The following is a 12,064-nucleotide window of genomic DNA, read 5'->3' on the forward strand; positions in this document are numbered from 1 at the left end:
CACTGCAAGTTAAGTCTTCCCAAGAATTATTTACATTTTTTTAAAGATCTTAAAGTACTGATATTTGGGGGAAATTATTAGAATATGTGAAGGAAATATTTTCAGGTAGGGAGGTTTGCTGTCTCTTGCTTTCTTCATCAGCTGTATCTCTCTTTATCTTCCCCTCTCTATAAATAGGAAGAAGAGAGGGCAGACTGTTGGCATCCTAGGTCCTAAAACTCAAAAACCCTAGATATAGCTAGGATTTTGTCTTTCCTTCTTTTTTTCAATTATGTTTTCCCTTTAGTCTATTTTGTTACTCATTACTACCTCTACTGAAAAGCAGGCAGAAGACAATATTAAGAAAAAAGGACATTCAAATTACCTATTTGAACATTGTTCAGTAAGTTTACACAAAAGGTGTAGTTATTTTAAAGATTTTTTAAGGAATAAAAAGGAGAAACAAATTAAACTAATTTTGATTGAAGAGTAACTATTTATATTATTTTAATAAAAGATAATTGGCCCCTATTGTGTATTTTCATTGTAACATTTTAGATTTAGAATAATTTGTACCTAAAATTTCCCCCATTATTCTGATTGAGAATTGGTTACAATCAGGTACTTAATGATGATAAATAAGCTTTTTGTAGGCAAATAACTGGTTAACTGTAAGTGTAATAATAAATGAGCATGAAAGCAGTCAACTGTTGCTTTACCACATTATTTTGGAACTTCCCAGACAAAAGTAAAGCAGAATACATCAAGTCTAATCCAAAATGGGAATTCTAGATAGCCCAAAGGTGGGCATTTTTTTTGAGAGCAGAAGAGATATATCAGATATTGCTATTTAAAAATGTGTCATAACTTTTAAACACTGTTGTAAAAGCAGTCTAGCCTTTTAACAAAGCCTTTTCTCAAATGTATACTATACAAAAGTATAATATCTTAGGAGAAGCCAAAAACTATCTGGTCTTCGGTGATTCCTTTTTTTTTTTTTTTTTTTTGGCTGCGCCGCTAATCCCCTGACCCTCTGCAGTGAAAGCACGGAGTCCTAACCACTGGACCACCAGGGAATTACCACCATATTTTTCTAGAAAGGTTAACTGCATATCACTATATTCTGTCTTGGGCAGCGTTTCTCAACCTTTATTTCGTTATCATACCCTTAGGAAGTATTTTTACACTTTTTCCCCCCTAATTTCCCCTTGCATGAGATTTTAATGTTACAAATATACTGTTTGTATATTGTATGTATATCTGTGATTTATGCATAAAAAGTTATATTTTATTCATTCCCCTTCCTCCCCAGTACCAATTTTCACCCCCTTGGGGCTATGTCATTCATTTTGAGAATACTTGGTCTAGAAAAAAGCAAATCTACTTTAAGGAATTAGATTTCATACCACCAGCTTTTAGAAGTCCCAAGTGGTTATCAATATATCTGGGTGGGGTGATTAGTACTTTTGAAACCTTCTACCATGAAAAGAAACTGTTTGGGGTCTTCAATTTAAATTTTGAAGCATGTAAAGAAAAAGCTCCAACTGCCCTGATTCCATGAATGATTCTAGTGATTTATAGACATTTAAAATTCTAACTTCATGAAATCCTAGTGGCAGCTGACTTACTTATTCCAAATAACGTAACTGTTAGAAAGCCAGTCATAAAAAATGATTTCTTTTCAGCTGGCTGTAGTTTTATTGGGACTTATATTGGGTTGTTTATTTGTGAAAAATGAAAAAACAAGGAAAATAGCAATCTATCTTTGATCCACATTGAAGGTGATTTTATATTTTCAGTGAAGGGGATATTGAAGTGGTAGTATCTGAAGTGAAAGGTTTCTTCTGATTTCTGAATGCTTTCTCACACTCCAAACGACAATGTCTTTGGTTGTTGTTGTTGTTGTTGTTGTTGTTTGTATGTTTGTTTCTCCCTGTAGCATTGATTAGCGAGAGGTTGGAAAACTGATTCATCAGCTATGAGTACAAACTGGTGAATTGGTTCCCAAATCCCAGGTAAGGCATTCCCTAAAATGGGATGACAATTTCCTTGTCCTTTTCTTTTCATAATGCGCATATATAATAACTTTGTAGGCCCTCTCAATTTTTTGACTTGAAGGGCCCGGTTGAAGATATCATTCCAGGTGAAGAGGGTAGACCTTTATAATTTTAAAGTTGGGAAAGACCTTAGTAATAATTGCCTTAGTAGTTGTTAACTATTATACCAACACTGGGGTAAATATACTACAAAGGGAATCTAGTATCCAGTAATAGGATTTCGGTACATAGGGAATTCAAAAAGAGATTCTCTGAGGAAGTGATAATTACAGTAGACCTGAAGAATGAGTTGGAAAAAAAAAAAAAGAATGAGTTGGAAGTAGCTAGGCTAAGAAAAAATAAGCTGCCCAAGCAAAGGGAATAAAATATACAGTAGCCTTGAAATAAGAGCATTCACGTATTGAAAACATGCTCAACATCAGTAATTATTAAGTAGAAATCAAAACTACAATGAAGTACCACCTCGCATCAGTCAGAATGGCCATATTAAAAAGTCTACAGGGGCTTCCCTGGTGGCGCAGTGGTTGAGAGTCTGCCTGCCGATGCAGGGGCACGAACCGGGAAGATCCCACATGCCGCGGAGTGGCTAGGCCTGTGAGCCATGGCCGCTGAGCCTGAGCATCCGGAGCCTGTGCTCCGCAACGGGAGAGGCCACAACAGTGAGAGGCCCGCGTACCGCAAAATAAACAAAAACAAAACAAAACAAAGTCTACAAATAACAAATGTTGGAGAGGGTGTTGGAAAAAGGGAACCCTCCTACACTGTTGGTGAGAATATAAGTTGGTGCAGCCACTATAGAAAACAGTATGGAGGTTCCTCAACTAAAATTACAGTTGTCATATGATCCAGCAGTCCCACTCCTGGGCATATAAACAGACAAAACGATAATTCAAAAAGATACATGCACCCGTATGTTCATAGCAGCACTATTCACAATAGCCAAGACATGGAAACAACCTAAATGTCCATCAACAGATGACTGGATAAAGATGTGGTACATGTATACAATGGAATACTACTCAGCCATAGGAAAGAATGAAATAATGCCGTTTGCAGCAACATGGATGGACTTGGAGATTATCATACTAAGTAAAGTAAGTCAAAAAGAGAAAGACAAATACTATATGATATCACTTACATGTGGAATCTAAAATATGACACAAATGAACCTATTTACAAAACAGAAAAACTCTCAGACATAGAGAACAGACTTGTGGTTGCAGAGGGGAGGAGGGGATGGATTGAGAGATTGTTGTATAAACAACAAGGTGCTACCGTACAGCACAGGGAACTATATTCTATATCCTGTGATAACCATAATGGAAAAGAATGTTTTAAATGTTTATGTATGTGTGTGTGTGCGCGCGTGTGTGTATTTATTTATTTATTTATTTATATATAACTGAATCACTTTGCTGTACAGCAGAAATTAACACAACATTGTAAATCAACTATACTTCAATTTTTTAAAAAGGCATTCATGTATTCGTGGAATTGAAAGACCAGTTTGGCTAGGAAAGATGGAATGACAAGACATAAGGCTAAAAAGGAAATTAGGATATAAAACAAGTAGAGCCTCATATGACATATTAAGAATATAGGATTTTTTCTCATTGAGATATAATTCACATACCACAAAGTGTAAATTTCAGTAGTTTTTAGTACATGTTGTGCTACCATCACCATTATCTTAATTCCAGAACATCTTACCACCCCGGAAAGCAACCCCATACTCGTTAAGAGTCACTCTTAATTTCTCCCTTTTCCCATCTTCTGGCAACTAGTAATTTAGTTTCTGTCTATAGATTTACCTATTCTGGACATTTCATGTAAATATGATTATACAGTATGTGGCCTTTTATGTCTGACTTCTTGAATTTACCAGTGTTTTCAAGATTCATCAGTGTTTGACCAAGTATAGATAGTTAATTCCTTCTTATGGCTGAATAATATTCTGTTGTATGGATATACCACATTTTTTTTGTCCATTGATGAACAGTAGGTTGTTTCCACTTTGGGACTATTATTAAAAATGCTGCTGTACAAATGCTGAACATTTGTGTACAAGTTTTGTTTGGGCATGTGATTTCAGTTCTCTTAGATATATTCCTAGGAGTGGAATAGCTTGGTTGTATGGTAATTCTATGTTTACTATTTTTGAGAACTTAACATATGGTTTTCAAAAGTGGCTGTACCATTTTATGTTCCCACCAGCAATATACGAGGTTTCCAATTTCTCCACTTTTTTTTTTTTTTTTTTTGCGGTACGCGGGCTTCTCACTGTTGTGGCCTCTCCCGTTGCGGAGCACAGGCTCCGGATGCGCAGGCTTAGCGGCCATGGCTCACGGGCCCAGCTGCTCCACGGCATGTGGGATCTTCCCGGATTGGGGCTCGAACCCGTGTCCCCTGCATCGGCAGGCGGACTCTCAACCACTGCGCCACCAGGGAAGCCCCAATTTCTCCACATTTTTGCCAGTACTAACTACTGTCTGTCTTTTAATTCTAGATATCCTAATGGGTATGAATTAGTACATCTCATTGTGCTTTTGCTTTTACATTTTCCTAATGACCAACGAAGTTGAGTCTCTTTTCATGTGCTTATTAGCAGTTTGTGTATCTTCTTTGGAGAAAGGTCTGTTCAGATCTTTTGTGCATTTTTTAATTGGGTTATTTGTCTCATTATTGTCTTGCAAGAGTTTTTAAATATATTCTGGATTCTGGTCCCTTATCAGATATATGATTTGCAAATATTTTCTTCCGTTTTGTTGGTTGTCTTTTCACTTTCTTGATGGTATCTTTGGAAGTACAAAAGTTTTTAATTTTGATAAAGTTCAATTTATTTTTTTTCTTTGGTTGCTTATTCTTTAGATGCCATATGTAAGAAACCATTGTCTAATCCAAGGTCAAAAAAATTTACACCTGTGATTTTTTTCTAAAAGTTATAATTTTAGGGCTTCCCTGGTGGCGCAGTGGTTGAGAGTCCGCCTGCCAATGCAGGGGACACGGGTTCGTGCCCCGGTCCTGGAGGATCCCGCATGCCGCCATGGCCGCTGAGCCTGCGCGTCCAGAGCCTGTGGTCCGCGACGGGAGAGGCCACAACAGTGAGAGGCCTGCATACCGAAAAAAAAAAAAAAGAAAGAAAAAAAAGTTATAATTTTAGCTCTTATATTTAGGTCTTTGATTCATTTTGAGTTACTTTTTGTATTTAGCATGAAGAAAGGGTCCAACTTCAATTTTTTGCAGGTGGCTATCCAGTTGTCCCAGCACCAACTGTGAAAAGACTATTCTTTCCCCCATTGAAGTGATGTGGTACTTTTCTAAAAAATCAATTGACCATAAAAGCTTAGACTGTTAATTCTGTTCAACTGATCTACATGTCTATCCTTATGCCAGTACACAGTTATCTTGATTACTATAGCTTTGTAATATGTTTTGAAATAGGTAAATGTGAGTCCTCCAGTTTTTTGTTTTCGAGATTGTTTTGCTACTCTGTGTCCCTTGTATTTCCTTACAAATTTTAGAATCAGTTTATTAATTTCTGCAAAAAAGGCAGGTGGGGTTTTGATAGGGATTGTGTTGTGTGTGTAGGTCAACTTTGGGAGTATTGATATTCTTTGGATCCATGAACCCAAGATATCTTCCCATTTATTTAGTCTTATTTAACATCTTTCAATGTTTTCTAGTTTTAGTGTAGTCTTGTTTTGTTAAACTTATTTCTAAGTATTCTTTTTAATGCTATTTTAAATAGAATTGTTTTCTTAATTTCATTTTTGGATTGTTCATTGCAAGTGTATAGATATACAGTTGACTTCTGTATGTGCATCTTGTATCCCACAGCCTTGCTGAAGTCATTTAAAATTTTCTATATGTGACATCATCTCATCTGGAAACAGAGGACTGACTTTTGGTTTCATTTCTATTTTTTAACTCTATTTTTTTTTCTCTAATATCCATTATTTCCTTCCCTCTGCTTCCTTTGGGTTTAGTTTGTTCTATTTCTAGTTTCTTAAAGTACAAGTATAGGTTATGGATTTGAGGTCTTTCATCTTTTTAATACAGGTATTTATAGCTATAAGTATACAAATAAGCAATGCTTTAGCTGCATCCCATAAGTTTTGGTATATTGTATTTTTGTTTGCATTTATCTTAAAATATTTCTACTTATTCATATATTCTTTGACCCTTTGATTATTTAGGAGAGTGTTTAATTTCCACATATTTGTGAATTTCCCATTGTTTCTGATTTCTCATTTCATTCCATACTCAGTATGATTTCAGTCTTTTTTCATTTATTAAAAACTGGGCAATTAGGAGAGAAATTGAAATAACAGGCATCCAGATTGGAAAGGAAGGAGTCAAATAATCTCTATTTTCAGATTAGATGATGTCTTGCCCAGGCTAGAACTTTCAGTACAGTGTTGCATAGAAGTGGCAAGAGTAGACATCTTTGTCTTGTCCTTGATCTTGTGGGGAAAGCTTTGAGTCTTTCACCATTGAATATGATGTTCACTTGTTTTAATGTCCACTTTGTCTAATACTGGTGTAGCCTCTCCAGCTGTCATTAGGTTACTGTCTGGATGGTGTATCTTTTTCCATCCTTTTATTTTCAACTAATTTGTGTCTTTAAAGTATGTCTATTGTCAAGAACATATAGTTGGATCATATTTTTATTCATTCTGTGAGTCTCTGCCTTTTAATTAGGTGCTTAATCCATTGCCATTAAATAATTACTGGTTAGGTGTGGATTTTGTCTACCATTTAATTATTTGTAGTCTATACATTTTATTTTTTTTTGTTCTGCTATTCCTCTAGTACTGCCTTTTTTGTATTGAATAGATCCAGTTTAACATTCTAATTTCATTGTTTCCTTTTTATTTTTTATGTTTAAGTTATTTTCTTCATGATTGCTTAGAGATTACAGTTAACTTAAAACAGTTCTATTTGGATTAATATCAACTTAGTTTCAATAGTATATTAAAATTTTTGCACCTTTATAATTCCATTCCCTTTCCCCTTCTTTTTGCTGTTAAAGTAATATAAATTACATCTTCATATATTGTATGCCCATCAAGACAGATTTATAATTGTTGCTGTATGTAGATGTCTTTTTTTTTAACATTTTCCCCCTTTTTATTTATTTATTTTTATTTTATTTTATAATTTTTTTTTTTTTTTTTTGGCCACATAGCATGTGGGATCTTAGTTCCCCAACCAGGGATGGAACCCACGCCCCCTGCATTGGAAGCACAGAGTCTTAACCACTGGAGTGCCAGGGAAGTCCCTGCAGTTGTCTTTTAAAGCAGAGAGGAGAAAAAGGATTACAAACAAATATCATTTATACTATTTTATTCTTGCCTGTGTAGTTACCTTTACCATTTTTCATTAATTTTTTAGTGTGGATTTGACTTTCATTTTAGTCTGAAGGACTCCCTTTAATATTTCATATAGGGCAACTCTGTTAGCAACAGATTCTTTCAGTGTTTTTAATCTGGGACTATCTTAGTTTCTTAATTTTGAAGAAGTCATGCTAGATAATAGAATTCTTGGTTGACTTTTTTCTGTCAGCACTTTTAATATGTCATCTCACTGCCTCTGGCCTTCATGGTTTCTAATGAGAACTCAGCTGTTAATCTTATAGTGGATCCCTTGTATGTTATAAGCCATTTCTCTTTCCACTTTCAAGATTCTCTCTTTTGACAATTTATGATATGTCTAGCTATGGATCTCTTTGAGTTTATCTTGCTTGTAGTTTTTTAGTTTCCTGAATAAGTAGATTGATTATAGTTTCCTAAAATTTTGGGTGTTCTCAGCCATTATTTCTTCAAATATTCTTTCTACCCTTTTCTTTCTCTCCGTTCATTCTGGGACCCCCAGAACATATGCTTATGTTGGTACATTTGAAAAAGTTTCATAGGTCTCTGAGACTGTTCACTTTCGTCATTCTTTTTTTGTTTCTGTTCCTCATACTGGATAATCTCATTTGATCTATGTTCAAGTGCACTGATTCTTTGATCTTTCTCCTCACATCTGCTATTTATTGGCAGATTTTGTACTTCAGTTATTATGTTTTTTGTTTTCAACTCCAGAATTTCTACATGGTTTTTTTCTTTTAATTTCTTTCTCTTTTATTTCTTTTTGATAGATGTTCTCATAATTTTTTTTAGATATTTAGGCATAGTTTTCTTTAGTTCTCTGACCTTATTTTAAAAAGCTGAAAGTTTTAAGTCTAGTGCCTTGGCTTCCTTAGTGACAGTTTCTACTGACCGCATATTTTCCCCCTTGTTTATTAGCCATACTTTCTTGTTTTTCTGCATGTCTCATAATTTCTTTATTGAAAATTGAGGACTTTGAAAGTTTTCAATCGGTATAGTGGTAGAATGTGACAACTCTTGTAATCTGATTCATCTCCCTCCATGTTTGTTATTGCGCCTTGTTGTTGTTTAGCAGTTTTTTTTTAACAATTAGTCTCCTGAACTAATTATATAAAGTCTATATTCTTTGAGTTTATATTCTGTGATTGGACAATGATTTCCTTAAATGCTTGGAGTCAATAAATCTCCCACTGTTTGCTAGGGGGCTGTGTGTACATTGGGGTATGCTTCAACATTCAGCTAAGCATTTGACAGCTTTGCCTTAGCCTTCACTTCCTGCTTGTCAGAGGCTTATGGTCAGCCAGAGGTGAGCGCTTAGGGCTTTGTCAGATCTTTTCTGAATACACATGGTACCCTACATTGGCACATGGCCTTCTAGTGTCCCAGGAGTATGTCAGAGCTTTTAAAATCCCCCTACAGACTTCTCATTCCCCAGCTTTTCTTTTTGAGTTTGTTTGTTTAGCTTGTTTTTTGTCCCAACCATTATCTCTGTCATAGGCAGCTGTAGTGTTAAACAGTTTCTGCCGATTGATTTAACAAAAACACCTCCAAGGAGAAGGTTTACACAGGGTGAACTTTGATTCAATTCAAAGACAAGCCATGCAAGTGAGGTTTTACATGGAGTTGTCACACAAATCAAATAATGACAGTTTCTGGGAATGGGACTTGGGAAAGATTCCAGCTTCATCTGATCTGTCCGTTTTCTACTGGGCTGCTGGTTTTCACTGCATTTGCAGGCTGTTGATTTTCAAGTATACCACTCGGAGAGATGAGCATGAAAATAGAGGAAGTTAAAATGCCACAGTGTTCATTGTCCTTACTGACATTCAGCCATTTTTCTTAATAAATGCTCACAGATTTTTTTGCAAGACAATGATTATTTTCAGAGTTCTGTAAGAGTTTAATAATTTGTGCCAGTGTTCTCATTGCTTTTATAGAAGAGAGGACTTTTGGAGGTCCTTACTCTTCCATTCCTGCTGAAGCTGCTCAGGATTTAGAAGTTTAACCTGAGAGCTGTGGGAAATGATGTGAACCCTTCATCTTTACACAAGGAAATAACCAGATTTGATTCACAAGTCAAGGCAGGTGTGATGCCTCATAGATGAAGTATCTTACTCTGGAAGAATTTAAGTGCTTTTTTTCCCCAAAGACACAGTGCTTATTTTAACACAATAGAATAAGAACCTTGTCTCCTGATATCCTATCTAGTGTTCTTTTTCTGCTATACTACTGCTTATAGAGTTGGTTAGTTGAACCTCAGTGATGCTAAGAAATAAAAAAAACAAGGATAGGATGCTAGTCAAGACAGTGTTCACATATATGAAAGTACAAAGCACTGGTACATGATATTGTTTCATAAATGTCAGTTAGGTGTGAATGTTAAAGTTCTGGTTTAAATAGTTAATGCTTTGATTCCCAAAGGGCAGAAATTAAAAAGCAAAGGAGTGCCTTTCTTACATTTCATACAAAGTAGGTCTTCTCTTCAGTTTTTTTTTAAACCATTAGGCAAATAAGTGAAATATACAGGTAAATTGCAATGTTGAGAGAATGTAATTTTTTTCATAATCCAATAAGTTAATTTATACCATCTACTAACCTAGTTAATGTGGAGGTTACGGAGTAGAACATTTATCACTTATTGGTTCTCTTGTTATTTATTGTTACTTTATTGTTTCTCCTGTAAGCAATACTGTGCAGTAATTGCACTTTATCAAACACCTTATTTTTCTGGGTTAGCTAGAGTTTCTGGGAGTTTTGGTTTTTTCCAGTTTTATTGAGATGTAATTGATATGCATCACTGTATAAGTTTAAGGTGTACAGCATAATGGTTTGACATATATATTGTGAAATGATTGCTGCAGTAAGTTCAGTTAGCCTCTATCATCTCACATAAATACAATAAAAAGAGAAAGCAAAAAAAATTTTTTTTTCCCTTGTGATGAGAACTCTTAGGATCGATTAAATCTCCTAACAATTTTCATATATATCATACAGCAGCATTAAGTATAGTCACTTACTATATTGCAATGTACTTACAGTCCCTAGTATTTACAGTTGACCCTTAAACAACACAGATTTGAACTGTGCGGGTCCACTTACATGTGGATTTTTTTTTCAACAAACACACACTACAGTACTACATGATCCATAGTTGGTTGAATCTGTGTATGTGGACCTCGGATTTGGAGGGCCAACTATAGTTATACATGGATTTTTCGACTGTGTGGAGGATCGATGCCCTTAGCCCCAGCATTGTTCAAGGGTCAACTGTATTTATCTTGTAACTGGAAATTTGTACCTTCTGACCACCGTTTTCTGATTGCCCCTCCTTCCATCCCCTGCCTCTGGTAACCACAAATCTGGTCTCTTTTTCTGTGAGTTCAGTTGGGGTTTTTTTGTTTTTGTTTTTAAGATTCCACATATGAGTGAGATCATATAGCATTTGTCTGTCTTGGCCTAAGTTATTTCACTTACCATAATACTCTCAAGTTCTATCTATGTTGTCCCAAATGTCAAGATTTCATTTTTTTATTAATGGCTGAATAATACTCCATTGTGTGTATATATACACCACAACTTATTTATCCATACATTCATCAGTGGACACTTAGGTTGTTTCTATGCCTTGGCTATTGTAAATAATGCTGCTATGAACACAGGGGGCACAGATATCTTTTCAAGATAGTGGTTTTTCTTTCCTTTGGATATATTCCCAGAAGTGGAATTGCTGGATCATATGGTAGTTCTATTTTTAATTTTTTGAGGATCCTCCATACTGTTTTCCGTAGTGGCTGTATCAGTTTTCAATCTCACCAACGGTACACAAGGGTTCCCTGTTTTACACATCCTCTCCAGCATTTGTTTTCTGTTGTCTTTTTGGTGATGGCCATTCTAACAGGCATGAGATGATATCTCATTGTGATTTTGATTTGCATTTCCTAATGGCTAGTGATGCTGAGCATCATTTCATTTACCTATTGGCCTTTTATGTATCTTCTTTGGAGAAATGTCTCTTCAGGTCTTTTGCCACTTTTTAATTGGATAACTTGGTTTCTTGCTCTTGAATTTTATGAGTTCTTTATTTATTTGGGTTATTAACCCCTTATCAGATAGAAATGTGGAAATATTTTTCCCATTCCATAGGTTGTTTTTTCATTTTGTTGATGGGCTTCTTTTGCTGTGCAGAAACTTTTTAATTTGATACATTCCAACTTGTTTACTTTTTATTTTGTAACTTGTGCATTAGGTGTCAAAGCCAGAAAATCATTGCCAAGACCCCTGTCAAAGGGCTTTTTTCCTGTTTTCTTCTAGGAGTTTCTTGCTTTCAGGTCTTATGTTTAAGTCTTTAATCCATTTCAAGTTAATTTTTGTGAGTGGTGTAAGATAAGGGTCTAGTTTCACTCTTTTACATGTGAATATCCAATTTTTCTAGCACCATTTGTTGAACAGATGTTTTTTTCTCCATTGAGTATTCTTGGCTCCCTTGTCAAATTTAGTTGACCATTTATGCTGTGGATTTTTTCTAGGCTCTCAGTTCTGTTCCACTGATCTATTTGTCTGTTTTTATGCCAGTACCATACTGTTTTGTTTACTATGGCTTTATAGCATATTAGCTAGAGTTTTTCTTTTCGAACAGCTGTTTTATGAATTCTGCTT

At 35.3% G+C, this 12,064-nt stretch overlaps 1 protein-coding gene across 1 annotated transcript in view; it reads left to right on the forward strand.

Moving 5' to 3' along the window:
* Positions 1-12,064, forward strand: part of NPAT (nuclear protein, coactivator of histone transcription) — a 52,933-nt gene that overhangs the window by 4,232 nt on the left and 36,637 nt on the right. The window lies entirely within an intron of this gene.

The sequence above is a fragment of the Mesoplodon bidens genome (genome assembly GCF_964165515.1).
Source record: "Mesoplodon bidens genome assembly, chromosome: 7".
NCBI classification, from domain to species: Eukaryota; Metazoa; Chordata; class Mammalia; order Artiodactyla; family Ziphiidae; genus Mesoplodon; species Mesoplodon bidens.